Below are 19,911 nucleotides of genomic sequence, written 5' to 3'. Positions count from 1 at the left end.
TACCCATCACCAGGCTAACCCATCCCCCCACCCCCCTCCCCTCTAGAATTATCAGATTGTTTTTCAGAGTCCATAGTCTCTCATGGTTCGTCTACCCCTCCGATTTCCCCCCCTTCATTCTTCCCCTCCTGCTATCTTCTTCTTTTTCTTTTTTAACATATAATGTATTATTTGTTTCAGAGGTACAGGTCTGTGAGTCAACAGTCTTACACAATTCACAGAGCTCACCATAGCACATACCCTCCCCAATGCCTATCACCCAGCCACCCCATCCCTCCCACCCCCCACCACTCCAGCAATCCTCAGTTTGTTTCCTAAGATTAAGAATTCCTCATATCAGTGAGGTCATATGATACATGTCTTTCTCTGATTGACTTATTTCACTCAGCATAATACCCTCCAGTTCCATCCACATCGTTGCAAATGGCAAGATTTCATTCCTTTTCATGGCTGCATAATATTCCATTGTATATATATATACCACATCTTCTTTATCCATTCATCTGTTGATGGGCATCTTGGCTTTTTCCACAGTTTGGCTATTGTGGACATTGCTGCTATAAACATCAGGGTGCATATACCCCTTCGGATCCCTACATTTGTATCTTTGGGGTAAATACCCAGTAGTGTAATTGCTGGATCATATGGTAGCTCTATTTTCAACTTTCTAAGGAACCTCCATACTGTTTTCCAGAGTGGCTGCACCAGCTTGCATTCCCACCAACAGCGTAGGAGGTCTCCCCTTTCTCCACATCCCCACCAACATCTGTCATTTCCTGACTTGTTAATTTTAGCCATTCTGACTGGTGTGAGGTGATATCTCATTGAGGTTTTGATTTGAATTTCCCTGATGCCGAGCGATGTTGAGCACTTTTTCATGTGTCTGTTGGCCATTTGGATGTCTTCTTTGGAAAAATGTCTGTTCAGGTCTTCTGCCCATTTCTTGATTGGATCATTTGTTCTTTGGGTGTTGAGTTTAAGAAGTTCTTTATAGATTTTGGATACTAGCCCTTTATCTTATATGTCATTTGCAAGTATCTTCTCCCATTCTGTCAGTTGTCTTTTGGTTTTGTTGACTGTTTCTTTTGCTGTGCAAAAGCTTTTTATCTTAAGTCCCAATAATTCATTTTTGCCCTTGCTTCCCTTGCCTTTGGTGATGTTTCTAGGAAGAGGTTGCTGCAGCTGAGGTCGAAGAGGTTGCTGCCTGTGTTCTCCTTTAGGATTTTGATGGACTCCTGTCTCTCATTTAGGTCTTTCAACCATTTTGAGTCTATTTTTGTGTGTGGTGTAAGGAAATGGTCCAGTTTCATTCTTCTGCATGTGGCTGTCCAATTTTCCCAATACCATTTGTTGAAAAGACTGTCTTTTTTCCATTGGACATTCTTTCCTGCTTTGTCAAAGATTAGTTGACCATAGAGTTGAGGGTCCATTTCTGGGCTCTCTATTCTGTTCCATTGATCTATGGGTCTGTTTTTGTGCCAGTACCATACTGTCTTGATGATGACAGCTTTGTAATAGAGCTTGAAGTCCAGAATTGTGATGCCACCAGCTTTGCTTTTCTTTTTCAACATTCCTCTGGCTATTCGGGGTCTTTTCTGGTTCCATACAAATTTTAGGATTATTTGTTCCATTTCTTTGAAAAAAGTGGATGGTATTTTGATAGGGATTGCATTGAATGTGTAGATTGCTCTAGGTAGCATTGATGACTTCACAATATTTGTTCTTACAATCCATGAACATGGAACGTTTTTCCATTTCTTTGTGTCTTCCTCAATTTCTTTCATGAGTATTCTATAGTTTTCTGAGTACAGATTCTTTGCCTCTTTGGTTAGATCTATTCCTAGGTATCTTATGGTTTTGGGTGCAATTGTAAATGGGATGGACTCCTTAATTTCTCTTCCTTCTGTCTTGTTGTTGGTGTATAGGAATGCCACTGATTTCTGTGCATTGATTTTATATTCTGCCACTTCACTGAATTCTTGTATGAGTTCTAGCAGTTTTGAGGTGGAGTCTTTTAGGTTTTCCACATAAAGTATCATATCATCTGAAAAGAATGAGAGTTTGACTCCTTCTTTGCCAATTTGGATGCCTTTTATTTCTTTTTGGTGTCTGATTGCTGTGGCTAGGACTTCTAATACTATGTTGAATAGCAGTGGCGATAGTGGACATCCCTGCCGTGTTCCTGACCTTAGAGGGAAAGCTCTCAGTTTTTCCCCATTGAGAATGATATTCGCTGTGGGTTTTTCATAGATGGCTTTTATGATACTGAGGTATGTACCCTCTATCCCTATACTCTGAAGAGTTTTGATCAAGAAAGGATGCTGTACTTTGTCAAATGCTTTTTCTGCATCTATTGAGAGGATCATATGGTTCTGGTTCTTTCTTTGACTAATGTATTGTATCACATTGATTGATTTGCGGATGTTGAACCAACCTTGCAGCCTAGGGATAAATCCCACTTGGTCGTGGTGAATAATCCTTTTAATGTACTGTTGGATCCTATTGGCTAGTATTTTGGTGAGAATTTTTGCATCCATGTTCATCAAGGATATTGGTCTGTAATTCTCCTTTTTGGTGGGGTCTTTGTCTGGCTTGGGGATCAAGGTAATGGTGGCCTCATAAAACGAGTTTGGAAGCTTTCCTTCCATTTCTATTTTTGGAACAGTTTCAGAAGAATAGGTATTAATTCTTTTTTAAATGTTGTAGAATTCCCCTGGGAAGCCATCTGGCCCTGGGCTTTTTTTTGTTGGGAGATTTTTGATGACTGCTTCAATTTCCTTAGTGGTTATAGGTCTGTTCAGGTTTTCTATTTCTTCCTGGTTCAGTTTTGGTAGTTGATACATCTCTAGGAATGCATCCATTTCCTCCAGATTATCTAATTTGCTGGCATATAGTTGCTCATAATATGTTCTTATAATTCTTTGTATTTCTTTGGTGTTGGTTGTGATCTCTCCTCTTTCATTCATGATTTTATTTATTTGGGTCCTTTCTCTTTTCTTTTTGATAAGTCTGGCCAGGGGTTTATCAATCTTGTTAATTCTTTCAAAGAACCAGCTCCTAGTTTCGTTCTGTTCTACTGTTCTTTTGGTTTCTATTTCATTGATTTCTGCTCTGATCTTTATTATTTCTCTTCTCCTGCTGGGTTTAGGCTTTATGTGCTGTTCTTTCTCCAGCTCCTTTAGGTATAGGGTTAGGTTGTGTATTTGAGACCCTTCTTGTTTCTTGAGAAAGGCTTGTATTGCTATATACTTTCCTCTTAGGACTGCCTTTGCTGCATCCCAAAGATTTTGAACAGTTGTGTTTTCATTTTCATTGGTTTCCATGAATTTTTTAAATTCTTTAATTTCCTGGTTGACCCATTCATTCTTTAGTAGGATGCTCTTTAGCCTCCATGTATTTGAGTTCTTTCTGACTTTCCTCTTGTGACTGAGTTCTAGTTTCAAAGCATTGTGGTCTGAAAATATGCAGGGAATGATCCTAATCTTTTGGTACTGGTTGAGACCTGATTTGTGAGCTAGGATGTGATCTATTCTGGAGAATGTTCCATGGGCACTAGAGAAGAATATGTATTCTGTTGCTTTGGGATGGAATGTTCTGAATATATCTGTGAAGTCCATTTGGTCCAGTGTGTCATTTAAAGTCTTTATTTCCTTGTTGATCTTTTGCTTAGATGATCTGTCCATTTCAGTGAGGGGGGTGTTAAAGTCCCCCACTATTATTGTATTGTTGTTGATGTGTTTCTTTGCTTTTGTTATTAATTGCCTTATATAATTGGCTGCTCCCATGTTAGGGGCATAGATATTTACAATTGTTAGATCTTTTTGTTGGATAGACCCTTTAGGATATAGTGTCCTTCCTCATCTCTTATTACAGTCTTTGGTTTAAAATCTAATTTGTCTGATATAAGAATTGCCACCCCAGCTTTCTTTTGGTGTCCATTAGCATGGTAAATAGTTTTCCACCCCCCTCACTTTCAATCTGGGGGTGTCTTTGGGTCTAAAATGAGTCTCTTGCAGACAGCATATTGATGGGTCTTGTTTTTTTATCCAGTCTGATAGCCTGTGTCTTTTGCATTTAGCCCATTTACCCTCAGGGTAACTATTGAAAGGTATGAATTTAGTGCCATTGTATTGCCAGTAAGGTGACTGTTACTGTATATTGTCTGTGTTCCTTTCTGGTCTATGTTGCTTTTAGGCTCTCTCTTTGCTTAGAGGACCCCTTTCAATATTTCTTGTAGGGCTGGTTTTGTGTTTGCAGATTCCTTTAGTTTTTGTTTGTCCTGGAAGCTTTTTATCTCTCCTTCTATTTTCAATGACAGCCTAGCTGGATATAGTATTCTTGGCTGCATATTTTTCTCATTTAGTGCTCTGAATATATCCTGCCAGTCCTTTCTGGCCTGCCAGGTCTCTGTGGATAGGTCTGTTGCCAATCTAATGTTTCCTACCATTGTAGGTTACAGATCTCTTCTCCTGAGCTGCTTTCAGGATTTTCTCTTTGTCTCTGAGACTCGTAAGTTTTACTATTAGATGTTGGGGTTTTGACCTATTTTTATTGATTTTGAGGGGGTTTCTCTGTGCTTCCTGAATTTTGATGCCTGTTTCCTTCCCCAAATTGGGGAAGTTCTCTGCTATAATTTGCTCCAATATACCTTCTGCTCCCCTCTCTTTCTTCTTCTTCTGGGATCCCAATTATTCTAATGTTTCGTCTTATGGTATCGCTTATCTCTAGAATTCTGCCCTCATGATCCAGTAGTTGTTTATCTCTCTTTTTCTCAGCTTCTTTATTTTCCATCATTTGGTCTTCTATATCACTAATTCTCTCTTCTGCCTCATTTATCCTAGCAGTTAGAGCCTCCATTTTGGATTGCACCTCATTAATAGCCTTTTTTATTTTGACTTGGTTAGATTTTAGTTCTTTTATTTCTCCAGAAAGGGTTTCTCTAATAACTTCCATGCTTTTTTCAAGCCCAGCTAGTTATCTTTAAAATCATCATTCTGAACTCTAGTTCTGACATCTTACTAATGTCCATATTGATTAGGTCCCTGGCAGTCGGTACTGCCTCTTATTCTTTTTGTTGAGGTGATTTTTTCTGTCTTGTCATTTTGTCTTCCAGAAAGTGGTCGCTTTTCTGTTCAGAGAGTTGTTGCTATTCTTCGATCTCCTGTTGAGTTCGTAGGTGTTCAGAATAGTTTGATCCCTATCCAGCTGAATTCCTGGGACCAGATGAAATCCAGGTCTCCTACCCACATGTATCTTTTCAGTTGGGTGTGCTCTTGTAAAATGGATACCATTGTTTTCTGTGCATGTATTTTCTTTTTTGTTGTTGTTAAGATTTATTTATTTATTCTTGGGTGGGGGGGAAGAAGGAGAGAATCTCAAGCAGATGTGGGGCTTGACCTCATGACCCTGAGATCAGGACCTGAGAGGAAACCAAGAGTGGAACGGTAACCAGTTAACTGACTGCACCACCCAGGTGCCCCACATGAGTATTTTCTGATTTACACACCCATGACTGTGTTCATTCTTTTCTCGCTTGGCACAGATTTTAGGATCCACCCACTACTCTGGACACATTTGAGTCTGCAGCTTCTCATGGTTGCTTGGGGCACCCCTGATATGCCCCCTCCACAATTTACTGTCTCGTCCCCAGTGAAGACCCTCAGGCTCCTTCTGACCCCCTCTGCCCCCCAACACCACTGTAAATAGTGCTGTTGTGAGAGCATCCACATGCATGGCCCTCAGACATTTCAAGATCTCTTTCCAGGGAGAATTGCTGGGTCATGAATATGTATGTGCCAGGTTGCTTTCCACAATGCTTGTCCCTTCCACACTCCCAACTGAGTTCGTGAGGGTTCCTGTACCCTTCCATCACTACTTGCACTTGGCACTATCCAGCTTTCTAGCTTTTGTCAGAGTAATTCCGTGTAAAGTGATACCTACCATGATTTTAATTCTCAGTTCTTTTTATTTTTTAAAGATTTTATTTATTTATTTGACAGAAACAGACACAGCGAGAGAGGGAACACAAGCAGGGGCTGTGGGAGAGGGAGAAGCAGGCTTCTGGCGGAGCAGGGAGCCCAATGCGGGGCTCGATCCCAGGACCCTGGGATCATGACCTGAGCCGAAGGCAGATGCTTAACTGACTGAGCCACCCAGGCACCCTCTCAGTTCTCTTATTACTAATGACTTTGAGCATCTTTTCAAATGTGTGCGAGTCTTGGGTTCCCACTCTCATGCATGCTTTCATATTTTTAATATAACATGCATATATTCATCAATATATAGAATAGTTCTAGATTTTCAGGTAAATTCTATATAAAGTGTATCTTACATATCTTCATGCAATTGACTTTTCTTACCTCAACATTAAGCTTTTGAAATTTATTCATCACATACTGTAGCTCTAGCTCATCCATTTTTTGCAAGAATACTTCATAGGTTAAGTTTCTTTTCCAAATTCATTTTGGCAAAGACATTGGGGAACAATGGCAGCACAGAGGTACGCAGGCCTAGCGACCATCTGAAGCCCGAAATTTGGGGACTAAGGTAATGAGCAAATTTAAATCTCAGATGCTCCTTGGCTCAGCTGAGTAGTGGAGGGCCTGAAAGGCATGGGTGGGCACGGGAGAGCTTCCAAAAAAGGGGGACTTTGGAGCTGGGTGGGGCCAGTGTGAAGTGTGGGATGAGGAGGAGAGAGAGAAGGCATGGGGAGACTAGGACGTGGTGTGAGGTGGTGAAGCAAGGAGGAAGGTGCTAGAGTGGCGTAGTCAAAAGGGCTTTTTAGTTTTTTCTCAAATTCATTGAGCACCAAGTACGTGATCGGGCCAGAACTAAGCCTCAAGGACACAGTGCACATGATGTTTCTCAGGCCCAGCCCTGTGTGGGGCCGTTCTGAGAAAACAGCGATGATCAGGACAGCTCAGTTCCTGCCCTCACAGGTTCACAGGAGAAAAGGGAGACAGACATTCAGCAGAGAATGACAGCCCAGCATGGTCAGGGAGATGCCGAAGGAACCCAGGCACTGAGAGAGGAAGCACAGGTCAGAGTTCAGGGCCACAGCAGGGAAAACAAAGGGTGAGCCCCATGGAGGCAGCTGACCCAGCCTGAGGTGTAGAGGAAGGCCTCCTGAAGGAAGGGGTGTTGGAGAAGGAGACTGAGGCCAGCTGGTAAAAGGCAGGAAAGAACATTCCTGACAGAAGACACATGGTATATACATACAATGGAATATGATTCAGCCTTCAAAAAGCAGATCCTGTGATATGAGACAACATGGAGGAATCTTGAAGACATGATGCTAAGTGAAATAAGCCAGTCTCAAAAGGACAAATAGTACACCATTCCACTTATATGAGGTATCTATAATAGTGAAACCCATTACAGCAGAGAACAGAATGGTGGCTGCCAGTGCTGGGGGATAGAGGAAATGGGGAATTGCTGATCCATAGGTGCAAAGTTTCAGTTATGCAAGACGCAGAAGTTCTAGAGATCTGCTGCACAACATTGTGTCTATAGTTAACGATATTGTATTATGGGCTAAAAATCTGTTAAAAGAGTAGATCTCCTGTTAGGTGTTCCTACAATAATAATAATAATAAAATACATTTAGAAGGAATATTTCCTCATTATGTCCACAATCTCGAAAGGAGAACAATGTGCTGAAAGCAGCTAATATTTAGAGAGCATTTCCAACACACCGGGCACTGTTCTGAACACCCCACATACAGCATCAGGCACAAGTCTATGCACCTAACATGTAGCATCTCATTTAATCTGTAAAACGGCCCTATGAAGGTGTCATTAATTTCATTTTATAGATGAGGAAACTGAGAGTGGTCAAGCAACTTGCTCAGAGTCTCACAGCTAGTAAGTGGTAGAGCCTGAATTTGAACCCAGGCAGTTTGGCTCCAGTGTCTGTCCCTTTAACCACGACACTGTACTGCTTCTCTGTGTGTATACTGCCTTTGCCAGATTATTTTCCTTTTTTTGGTTTTTTAATCAGAAGAATATATTCATGTATTAATTGTACAATTTGAAAAGCTTAAGAACATCAGATTGATAAGGCATGATCTTTAAGTACTATTACTAATGGAGAAAAGCAAGGTTCAGAACATCAGGAATAGCAGGCTATGATGGTGGACAGGCAGGTAGGAGGGAAGGTCTCCTTGCAAATGTATAAACTATCTTCAGAAGGAGACGCAAGAAACCAGTAATGGCAGTCCCTCCTCATGGCTAGAAAAGCTGAGGAAGAAACATATTTTTCCTGCATAGTTTTTGCACCTTTGAAAAGGTAAAGAGTGATATATCCAATGGTGAAATAGTTTTTCTATTCTCTTTCCCCCAAAGAACACTGATTTTGAAAACCACCCATGGACAAGAGCAGCTCTGTGGGAATCTGGGAGTCCAGCAGAGAAGTTCCCTCACACGACTGGCGCAAAACCCCCAAGACTGAATGCGTTGAAGAGAAACTCTACACAACTAGGAGTCAGGAAGCAGCTGGGAGAATGGCAGCTGGGGTCTTGGAAAGCACCAAAGGCACTTGGATCCTACTAATCACATTGCAGACATCAGGGAGACTGCCCGTGCCTTGCCTGTGGATCCCCTCAACAAATCCTAGGGCATCCCAGTGCTCTGCATGCCTCACCCATACACCCAGGCCCATTTGGTGGCTGACTCCCTGTGGATGCCTCTGAGGACTGTGAGAGTAAGTTTTTGAAGGTGGCTAGTGAGCATGTGCAGAAAGCCGGTTGACTCATTGGGACTGGGAGAAGGCACGCAAACTTGAGCAATCAGCACAACCCAAGGGAAAGCAAATGGGAGGCAGTCAGAGCTTGGTCTGGCTTTGCAGGATCAAGAGGAGGCATATCATCTTAAAAAGCGCCACACCCCCCAAGGATACACCCACCAAGGGGTATCCATAGAAAAGGTCTGAGAAAGCCTCAGAATCCCTAACAAAGCTGATGGAAGGTATTTCTCGCTTGAAGCCAGTCAGTAAGACTGGATAAGGTGACTGCTTCTACAAATGTGAACATGACGCAAGACTTCAAGGAACATGAAAAATCAAGGAAACAGAATCCTACTGAAGGAACACAATAATTTTCCAGTAACTGACCCAAAGAAAGGATATCTGTGATTTGCTTGATAAGGATAAGGAATTCAAAATAGTTGTTTAGGGGTGCCTGGGTGGCTTAGTTGGTTAAACACCTGCCTTTGGCTCAGGTCATGATCTCAGGGTCCTGGGATTGAGCCGGGCTCCCTGCTCAGTGGGGTGTCTGCTTCTACCTCTCCCTCTGCTCCTCCCTGCCTCACTCATTCTCTCTTTCTCTCTCAAATAAACAAAATAGTTGCTTAAAGGAAGCTCAGTGAGCTATAAGAAAACACAGAAGGACAATTCAATAAATCAGGGAAAAATATACACAAAACCAGAAATTTAACAGAGAGATAGAAGTCATTAAAAAGTACCAAAAATAAATTCTGGAGCTGAAGAATACAAAGAATGAAATGAAAAATGCAATACAGAGCATCAACAACAGACTGGATCAAGTGGAATAAAGAATGACAAAGAGTGAAAAAAGCCTGAGTGAACGATGGGATACCATAAAGATAAACCATGCATCAGTAGAGTCCCTGAAAGGGGAGAAAGGGAGAAAGGGGGATAAGCTATATTTACATCAGACAAAATAGCCTTTAAGTAAAAAACTGTAATGAGACGATGATGGTCATTATATAACAATAAAGGGGTCAATTCACCAATAGAATATAAAAATTGTAAACATACATGCACTCAGTATTGCAGCACCTAAATATATTAAGCATGTACTAACAGATCTGAAGGGAGAAATGGACAATACAATAATAGTAGGGGACTTCAATTCCTCACCTTCGACAATGGATAGATCGTCCCGATAGAAAATCCATAAGGAAAACACCAAATGGAACTAGCAGATATATACAGAACCTACCATCCAATAGCAGCAGAATACACATTCTTCACAGGGGCACACAGAACATTCTCCAGGATAGATTCTCTGTTAGGCCACAAAACAAGTCTTAGAAAATTTAAGAAGACTGAAATCATAACAAGTATCTTTTCTGACCACAATGTTATAAAAGTAGAAATTGATTACCAAAAAAACCCTGGAAAATTCACAAATATGTGGATATTAAACAACATGCTCCTGAACAACCAATGGGTCAAACAAGAAATCACAAGAAAAATTTAAAAAAATAACTTGAGAAAAATGAAAATGGAAATAAAACATACCAAAACTTATGGGAGGCAGCAGAAACATCTAAGAGGGAAGTTTATAGAGATAAATGCCTACATTCAGAAAAAAGAAAAATCTTGGGGCGCCTGGGTGGCTCTGTTGGTTAAGCACCTGCCTTCAGCTCAGGTCATGATCCCCAGGTCCTGGGTTTGAGCCCCACTCAGGCTCCTGCTCAGTGGGAAGTCTGCTTCTCCCTCTCCCTCTGCTGCTCCCCCTGCTCGTGCTCTCTCTCTGACAAATGAATAAATGAAATCTTTTTTTTAAAATTAATTTATTTATTTGACAGAGACAGCGAGAGCAGGAACACAAGCAGGGGGAGTGGGAGAGGGAGAAGCAGGCTTCCCGCCGAGCAGGGAGCCTGATGTGGGACTTGATCCCAGGACTCCGGGATCATGACCTGAGCCGAAGGCAGCCGCTCAACGACTGAGCCACCCAGGTGCCCCGAATAAATGAAATCTTGAAAAAAGAAAAATCTTAAACAACCAGCATTTACACATCAAGGAACTAAAAAAAATAAAGAAACTAATCCCAAAGTTAGTAGAAGGAAGGAAATAACAAAGATCAGAGCAGAAATAAAAAGGATACCAGAAAAACAATAGAAAAATCAACAAAACTAAGAACTTTTTAAAAAAAAGATAAAATTGACAAAACTTTAGGTAGACTAAGAAAACAAGAAGACTGAAATAAAAAAATGGAAAAGGAGACTTTACAACTGATAATACAGAAATACAAAGGACTATAAAAGCCTACTATGAACAATTGTATACCACCATATTGAACAACCTAGAAGAAATGGGTAAGTTCCTAGAAACAGACAACCTACCCACACTGAATCATGAAGACATGGAAAATCTGAACAGACTGATTACAAGTAAGGAGACTGAATCAGTAATAAGAAACCTCCCACCAAAGAAAAGTCCAGGACCAGATGGTTTCACTGATGAATTCTAGGAAACAGTTAAAGAACTAATACCAATCCTTCTCAAACTCTTCCAAAAAATTAAAGAGAAGGGAATATTCTCAAATTCAGTTTACAAAGCCAGCACTTGATACCAAAGCCAGGTAAGTACACTAGAAGAAAAGCAGACTACAGACTAATATCCCTGATGAATGTAGATGCAAAAGTCTCAACAAAATATTAGCAAACTGAATTCAACAGCGCATTAAAAGGACCATACACTATGATCGAGTGGGATTTAGCCCTGGGATGCATGGATGACTCAATACATGTAAATCAACAAATGTGATACACCACATAAACAAAATAAAAAGAGAACAACGATGGGATCATCCCAATACATTTTTTCACAAAAATGGAGAAAACAATCCTAAAATTGGTATAGAACCAAAAAAGAACAAGGATAGCCAAAGTCATACTGAAAAAGAATACAGCTGAAGGCATCACACTTCCTGATTTCAAACTCTATCAGAAAGCTATAATAATCAAAACAGCATGGTATTGGCATAAAAACAGATATACAGGTCAATGAAACAGAACAGATAGCCTAGAAATAAACCTGTGCATATACTGTCAATTAATTTTTGACAAAGGAGCCAACAATTTATCATGAGGAAAGGACAATCTCTTCAATGAATGGTGCTGGGCAAACTGGATAGCAACATGCAAAAGCGTTAAACTAGAACCCTATCTTACACCATACACATGATCTCAAGTGGATTAAAGACGTGAACATGAGATGTGAAACTGTAAAAATTCCTGGAAGAGAACACAGCGGTAAGTTTCTTGACATTAATCTTGGCAATGATTTTTGGGACTGGACACCAAAAGCAAAGGCAACAATAGCAGAAATAAATAAGTGGGACTGCATCGAACCAAAAGGCTTCTTCACAGCAAAGGAAACCATCAACAAAATAAAAAGGAAACCTATGAGACAGGAGAAAATATTTGCAAATCACATATTTGGTAAGGGGTTAAATTCCAAAACATGTAACGAACTTGTATTACTCCATAGCAAAAACAAAGAACTGCCACAAAAACCCAATTTAAAAATGGTTAAAAGACCTGAACAGATATTTTTTCCAAAGAAGACACACAAATGGCCAAAGGTACATGAAAAGGTGATCAACATCACTCATCAACAGGGACATACAAATCGAAGCCAGCGTGAGATAACACCTCACACCTGTTAGAATGGCTATTATTAAAAAGACAAGAAATAACCAATGCTGGTAAGGATGTAGAGAAAAGGGAACCCTGCGCACTGTTGGTGGAAATGGAAACTGGTACAGCCACTGTGGAAACAGTATTAAAGTTCCTTAAGAAATTAAAAATAGAACTACCATATGATCCCAGCAACCTCACTTCTGGGTATATATATCCAAAGGAAATTAAATCACCATCTTGAACAGGTATCTGTATTCCCATGTTCACTGTAGCATTATTCAGAATAGCCAAGGTATGGAAACAACCTAAGTGTCCACAGACAGGTAAATGGATAAAGAAAATGTGGTGTGTGTGCACGCACACAGAGAGGAATATCAGCCAGCCTTTAAGAAGAAGTAAGCCTTCCATTTGTGACAACATGGGTGATTCTGGAGGGCACTGTGCTAATTCAAATAAACCAGAAAAAAGAAAGACAAGTACTGCATGGCATCACCAAAAAAGCTCAGAGGAGCAGAGAGAATGGCAGTTGTCAAGGGCTGATGGGGGTGGTTGGCTGGGAATGGGGAGATGTTGGTCCAAGGGTCCAAACTTCCAGTTAGAAGGTGAATAAAGTTCTGGGATTCTAATTTACAGCATAGTGACTATAGTTGACAATACTGCCTGAAAGTTGCTAAGAGTAAATTTTATATATTCTCGCCACACGAATACACACACATGCAAAGGTAATTATGTGAGGTGATGGATGTATTAACCATCCTTATTATGGTAATCATTTCACAATACATACGTGAATCAAATCATATTGTATACCTTAAACTTATACACTATATGTCAATTTTATCTCAATAAAGCTGGGAAAAAAGGTTACCTGAGCTTGATTTCAGAGTTCAGGGTGTTCAACTGGTTCTGGCAGTGAGACAGCCCCTCCAACTGGGGGGTGGGGGAGGGAGTGGCAGTGGAGCTTATGGTACTTTCCAGCACTGTCCTGGACACCTCTACCCCGGCTCCAGCTTCCTGCTGTGCAGAAGCTATGCTAATGGTGGGCTCTTGCTCCTGGAGCATATAATAGTATGTTCTTGACATAAAGAGTTCCAGCAGGTACCTCCCGATTCCTCAACTTCTCAATTGTAGGGGAGGTAGCTGGGCCCTGTGGCATGCCTGTTCTTGAGTATTTTCTTGAGGGTCATTTCTGCAAACCCAGGCTACAGCCCGCTTCTCCAGATCTTCCAACTGTTAACCACTTTCGGAAGTCATCAATATTTCAGTATTCAGTATACTATCTCTAAAAAATAATAGCTTAAAACACAACCTCAGTATCATCATCACACCTAAAAAATTAACAATAATTCCTTAACATAATAAAATATTCAGTCAGTGTTTAAATTCCCAACTGTCTCATAAATGCTATTAAAACAGTTTGCTTCAAGGGCGCCTGGGTGGCTCAGCGGGTTAAGCATCTGCCTTCGGCTCAGGTCATGATCTCAGGGTCCTAGGATCAAGCCCTGCATTGGGCTCCCTGCTCAGCCACCCTCTCCTATGCTCTCTCTCAAATAAATAAATAAAATCTTTAAAAAAAAAAAGTTTGCTTCACAATGTCCACAATAGCCGAACTATGGAAAGAGCCCAGATGTCCCTCAACAGATGAATGGATAAAGAAGATGTGGCATATATACAATGGAATACTACACAGCCATCAAAAAATGAAATCTTGCCAACGACGTGGATGGAACTAGAGGGTATTATGCTAAGTGAAATAAGTCAATCAGAGAAAGACAATTATCATATGATCTCATTCATATGTGGAATTTAAGAAACAAAAAGGATCATAGCAGAAGGGAGGGAAAAATAAAACAAGACGAAATCAGAGAGGGAGACAAATCATAAAAGAATCACAGGAAACAAACTGAGGGTTGCTGGAGTGGAGGGGGTTGGGGGGATGGGGTAACTGGGTGATGGGCATTAAGGAGGGCACTTGCTGTAATGAGCAATGAGTATTATATAAGACTGATGAATCACTAAACTCTACCTCTGAAACTAGTAACACATTTGTTAATTGAATTTAACTTAAATGTTAAGTGAATTTAACTTAATTGAACTTAAAAATAATTAAAAAAAAAAGTTTGCTTCATTTAGGATCCAAATATTTACCTTTTTTTAAAAGATTTTATTTATTTGGGAGAGAGCATGAGCAGGGGGAGAGAGAAGCAGGCTCCGCATGGAGCAGGGAGCCCAATACAGGGCTCAATCCTAGGACCCTGGAATCATGACCTGAACTGAAGGCAGACATTTAACTGACTGAGCCACCCAGGCAACCCCCAAATATATACCTCTTAAATCTCTTTTAATCTATATGGTCTTCCCCTAATACCCTCCCTCCTTTTTTCCTGCATTTAGAGTGCATTTATTGAAGAAAATGGGTCATTTTTCTTGTAGAGTTTTCCAGAATCTAGTTTTTTCCAATTGCTTCCTATGATGCAATTTAACATATTCCACTGTCCTCTATTAATTCCTGTGAATCAGAAGTTGAATCTAGAAGCCTGATCAGATTCAGGTTTATTTTGGCAAAACTTTTCATGAGTGGTTATGAGTACTTCCGTCTGGAGGCACATACTATTCAGCTGTCTCTCTTTAGTGATATTTGCCGCCACTGACATCACCTTTAGATTCATTAGGGGTTGCAAAATGCTTATGTTTTAATTCTTTATTTTCTTCTTCGTTAGCTGGAATACCAGGGTTTTGTTTAGAGAGACGTGTTTAATTGTAAAGTTTGGCACACTCCAGCACCAGGTATGGCCTTAAGTCGAAGCAGCAGGATTTGAATATTACGCAGCGACCCCCATTCAGCCTCACACGGCGAAGAGGATCAAAAAGGCGACCATCAAACAGAAGAGCCCCATGGCCTCAGACAGGGCAAAGCCCAGAATGGCAAAGGAGAGCTGCTGCTTGAGACGGGCTCCTGGCACAGCCAATAATCAAGCTGCCAAACACTGTTCCAATGCCAGCCCCCCTGAACCAGCCATACCAGCTGTGGCAGCCCCAGGAGCCACCACCAGTCTGGAACGTGCGTCAGGCCACCTGGCATGGGGAACTGCTGCAGGATGGCTGTTTAGATGGGATCTCTGGCCTACTCAAGAAGGAGGCAGACATAGGCCTGATTAGACCCCCCAGTACAACAGTGGATCAGAGCCGGAAGGATGAGTACTGCCCCAGGGGTCTGCATTTTCAGTCTGCACTCCCACTGCCCCGCGCCCCTGCTCCCGCCACAGTGCTTGCCCTGCTCAAGGTGACTGGAATACCAGATTCTTTTTTTAAGATTTTATTTATTGGAGCGCCTGGGTGGCTCAGTCAGTTAAGCCGCTGCCTTCGGCTCAGGTCATGATCCCGGGGTCCTGGGATCGAGCCCCGCATCGGGCTCCCTGTTCAGCAGGAAGCCTGCTTCTCCCTCTCCCTCTGCCTGCCTCTCTGCCTACTTGTTCTCTCTCTCTGTCAAATAAATGAATAAAATCTTAAAAAAAAAAAAGATTTTATTTATTTATCTGAGAGAGAGAGAGAGAGCACATGAGCAGGGGGCGAGGGAGAGGCAGAGAATCTCAAGCAGACTCTGTGCTGAGACTGTAACCTGAGCCAAAGCCCAGAATCAGACATTTAACCAACTGAACCACCCAGGCACCCCCAGATACTTTTTTCAAGGTAATGTAAAAACCTATTGCAAAGCTACATTGAAGCCTGTAAAATGTTGGCTCACGTTGAATATAACGAAATACAGATGTGATACTAGGTCCAACTTCACTAGATCCAAATTCCTCCTATTAAGTCTCTACTTCCTATGACTTGGGAGGTTTCCGTTTTCTGCACTGAACCCTGATACAGATGCACTAAAAGGACACCCACACCCCCACAAAACAGCAGATGGCTGCAAGTGGCGGTGTCCTCACTCATAAAACAGGGGTCATAACAAAATCTATGGCTTGAGTTGTTAGAAGGCCAGAGAATAGGCAGGTAAGGTGCTCAGCACGGTAGCTTCAGAGTAGTTTTATAGCCTGCAGCTATACCCTAAGGGGGAGTGAGGAAGAAAGTCCTGTGCTCAACTGAAACAGGAGAGGTAGATGAGAACTGGTCTTGTAGCAGTCTCCTGCAAGAGACAGAGGTGGATGAGAAACTGCCTCACAGCGGCTCTTTACAAGACCGCCCATCTCCCTTCGTTGCAGGAGGAAACCCCAGGCCTTCTGCCAAAGTTCAGGCCAGACCACAGCTAAGTTTTCCCTACGTGGCTTATGGGGAGATGTGTAAGGCTGTCACGGTGCCATGGCAGAACCATTCATCCTAGAGCCCCCCCCGACAGGTCACTTGCCAATGACGAAAAGGGAAAACATCTTTCTGGAGGAGATAGCTGGTGGCCATCACCGTCCCCAGGGATCAGACTTGGCCATCACTATTGGGGCAACCAGGCATCATGTACCTCCTGACAGGAAGCAATAAGGAAGATACACAAGAAGGATTCTTGTAAAAAGTACTTAACCTGTACCTAATCAGGCCTTTAGAGCAAACTTCCAGTTTTTAAGAACTACAGATTGGGACACCTGGGTGGCTTAGTTGGTTAAGTGTCTGCCTTCGGCTCAGGTCATGATCCCGGAGTCCTGGGATCGAGTCCCACATCAGGCTCCCTGCTCAGCGGGGAGCCTGCTTCTCCCTCTGCCTGCCGCTACCCCTGCTGTGCACTCATTCTTGCTCTCTCAAGTAAATAAATAAATAAAATCTTAAAACACACACACACACACACACACTATAGAAGATGGCAGAAGCACCTAAATGACACCGTGAGAAAGCAATTAGGCAAATCTGGAGTGCGGGACACTACAGGACAGTTGGCCTGGCCTCTTAAAAAAACCCATCTTCTAAGAGCAGGTGGGGTGGAGCAGGGAGGCTACTGTAGAATTTAAAAAACACTAGAGACCTAAAAAACCAACGCAGAACTTGAACCTTGATTGGATCTTGGTACAGAACACAGCCAACAGTATAGAAGACTTTTGGGGCACAATTTGGGAAATCTGAGTATCAGACATTAGGGAATTAATGTTAGTCTTTCTTAGAAGTGATAATGGTATGAAGGAACACGTCATTTTTCAGAGATACAGACTTAAGTATTTAGGAGTGAAGTGTCAAGATGTCTGGAAACTACAGTTGACTCTTGAACGAGACATGTTTGAATTGCATGGGTCCACTTACCCACAGATGTTTCCCAATACACACACATGCAGTGCTATAAATGTATTTTCTCTTATGATTTTCTTAATAACATTTTCTTTTCTCTAGCTTACCTTATTATAAGAATAGTATATAATACATATAACATAGAAAATAACCGTTTTTTTTTTTTTTTTAAAGATTTTATTTATTTATTTGAGAGAGAGCACATGAGAGGGGGGAGGGTCAGAGGGAGAAGCAGACTCCCTGCCGAGCAGGGAGCCCGATGCGGGACTTGATCCAGGGACTCCAGGATCATGACCTGAGCCGAAGGCAGTCGCTTAACCAACTGAGCCACCCAGGCGCCCGAAAATAACCGACTGTTAATCAACTGTTATCAGTAAGGCTTCCACTCAGCAGTAGAAGCTACTAGTGGTTAAGTTTGTGGGGAGCCAAGTTATATGCGGATTTTTTTTAAATTTATGGATGGTTGGTGCCCCTAACTCTCACTTTGCTCAAGGGCCAACTGTACTTTTAAATGGTTTAGTAAAAAACACGTGTACACACCAAGTAAATATGACACAATATTAACAATTGTTAAACCGAGGTGGTGGGCTAACAGCAATTGTACTCATTGTCCACTTTTTCTGAACGCTTGAGATTTTCTGTAATAAAATGTTTAAGAGGGAATGTGCATTTTTAAAAATCTCTGCCGTCATAGAAATTACCTTCTGGTGTGTGTCGGGGCAATGATCAAGAGTGAATTAAGTAAAATACAGGGCATATTAGTGGTCAAGTACTTAAGAAACAAAAGGAGTGAAGGGCGGCAAACGTGTGTATGGGAGCTGAGATGGTAGGTCGAGGGGTCAGGGAAGGCCTGAGTTATATTTGAGGAAGACCTAAAGAGAGAGCCAAGTGGGTCTCTGGTGGAAAGGCATTCCAGGCAGGGCGAAGAGCAAATGCAAAGGTCTCCAGGTTGCAGACAGCCTGATGCATGTCGACGCTTCATTTGCTCACCCAGTTCCTGTCACCTTGAAAGGCCAGCATGGCAGGAACTGTGGGAGCAAACAAGAAGTGGTAGATCAGAGAGGAAACAGGAGAGCCCTATCAAATCTTTACCAAATCGAATACATATAATGTACATATTTGTAAATACTTGTAGATATATGGGCAGTCTCTGCAGGGGAATGCCCGGAAAACTGCTAATGGTGGCAGCCTCTGGGCAGAACTGGGCATCTGGGATCTGAGTAAGTTCCCTACATCTTTTCACTCGACTTCCTGTTTTATTTGAAATTTTCACCATGTTGAAGTTCTTTCTTATAGCCAACACATGACATAAGCTTCCACAGTTCCTCAAAGTCCCTGGGCATGCATGAGGGTCCTCTGCTTAGAGCCCTTCCTCCTCATAGGCAGATATTTCAGAAGATCCCTCCCCAGGGCCACTGTCCTTCAATACAAGAATCATCTCTCTGCTCATCTGAATGTGCTCTGGATAAGTCTGTCTCTCAACCATTTGAGTGGTCTTGAGGAAACACCAATCCAGCCACAACCTGATGCTCTAGCTAGTTATGCTGACTAGTCTGGTGGATGATACTCTGGACTATCATTGTGTGGCAATTTCTCTGGGAGCAGCAAGAAAATTTGGCCTACTTAAATGACTTTCCAATCATCACCATAACATTTAAGAGGTGGCCCAGAACAGAGGGAAATATTACACATTGTGCAGAAAACTGCTTATTAGGGACTCCCGGGTGGCTCACTCGGTTAAGCATCTGCCTTCACCTCAGGTCATGATCCCAGGGTCCTGGGATCGAGCCCCGCATCCGGTTCTCTGCTCAGTGGGGAACCTGCTTCTCCTTCTTCCTCTGCCTGCCCCTCGCCTACTTGTGCTGTCAAATTAATAAATCTTAAAAAAAAAAAAAAACCCTGTTTATTAGATATTAAAAATTTATCATTAATTTCTTAGATGTAATAATGGTAGTGTAATTATGTGTAAAATAAACCTGTGACTCTAAGAGACACATATACTTACTTATTTCTGGATAACATATGATCCCTAGGATTTACTTTAAAATCACCTAGAGGGGGAGGGGAATAATTAGAGGTGAAACTGACTGGTCATTTGTTGGTAACTGTTCAAGCTAGGTAATGGGTATATAGGAATTTTTATTATACTATTTTCATGTGGTTCAAAAATTACATAAGAAAAGTTTTTTGAAATTGTATAGATAATAAAGGGGAACATACAGATAAATTTTAGCACATCCAAGGGCTTGAGGCTATTCTGTATCACTCACTCTATTGTCTGGTATAGAGAAGGTGGTCAGTTTAATAACA

The 19,911-nt window shown here is 41.7% G+C and overlaps 1 pseudogene across 1 annotated transcript; it reads right to left on the bottom strand.

Annotated features, from left to right (window-relative positions):
• Nucleotides 1-14,544: 14,544 nt before the first annotated feature.
• On the bottom strand, nucleotides 14,545-19,881 carry LOC135362847 (ATP synthase F(0) complex subunit C1, mitochondrial-like; annotated as a pseudogene). The gene has a single exon (XR_010408203.1). The product of XR_010408203.1 is annotated as an ATP synthase F(0) complex subunit C1, mitochondrial-like (transcript).
• Nucleotides 19,882-19,911: the final 30 nt, after the last annotated feature.

The sequence above is a fragment of the Mirounga angustirostris genome, unplaced genomic scaffold, assembly GCF_029215605.1.
Source record: "Mirounga angustirostris isolate CCGP_5_RB_7025 unplaced genomic scaffold, mMirAng1.0.hap1 SCAF_16, whole genome shotgun sequence".
Lineage (NCBI taxonomy): Eukaryota > Metazoa > Chordata > Mammalia > Carnivora > Phocidae > Mirounga > Mirounga angustirostris.
This window is presented reverse-complemented; position numbering and strand designations above follow the sequence as displayed.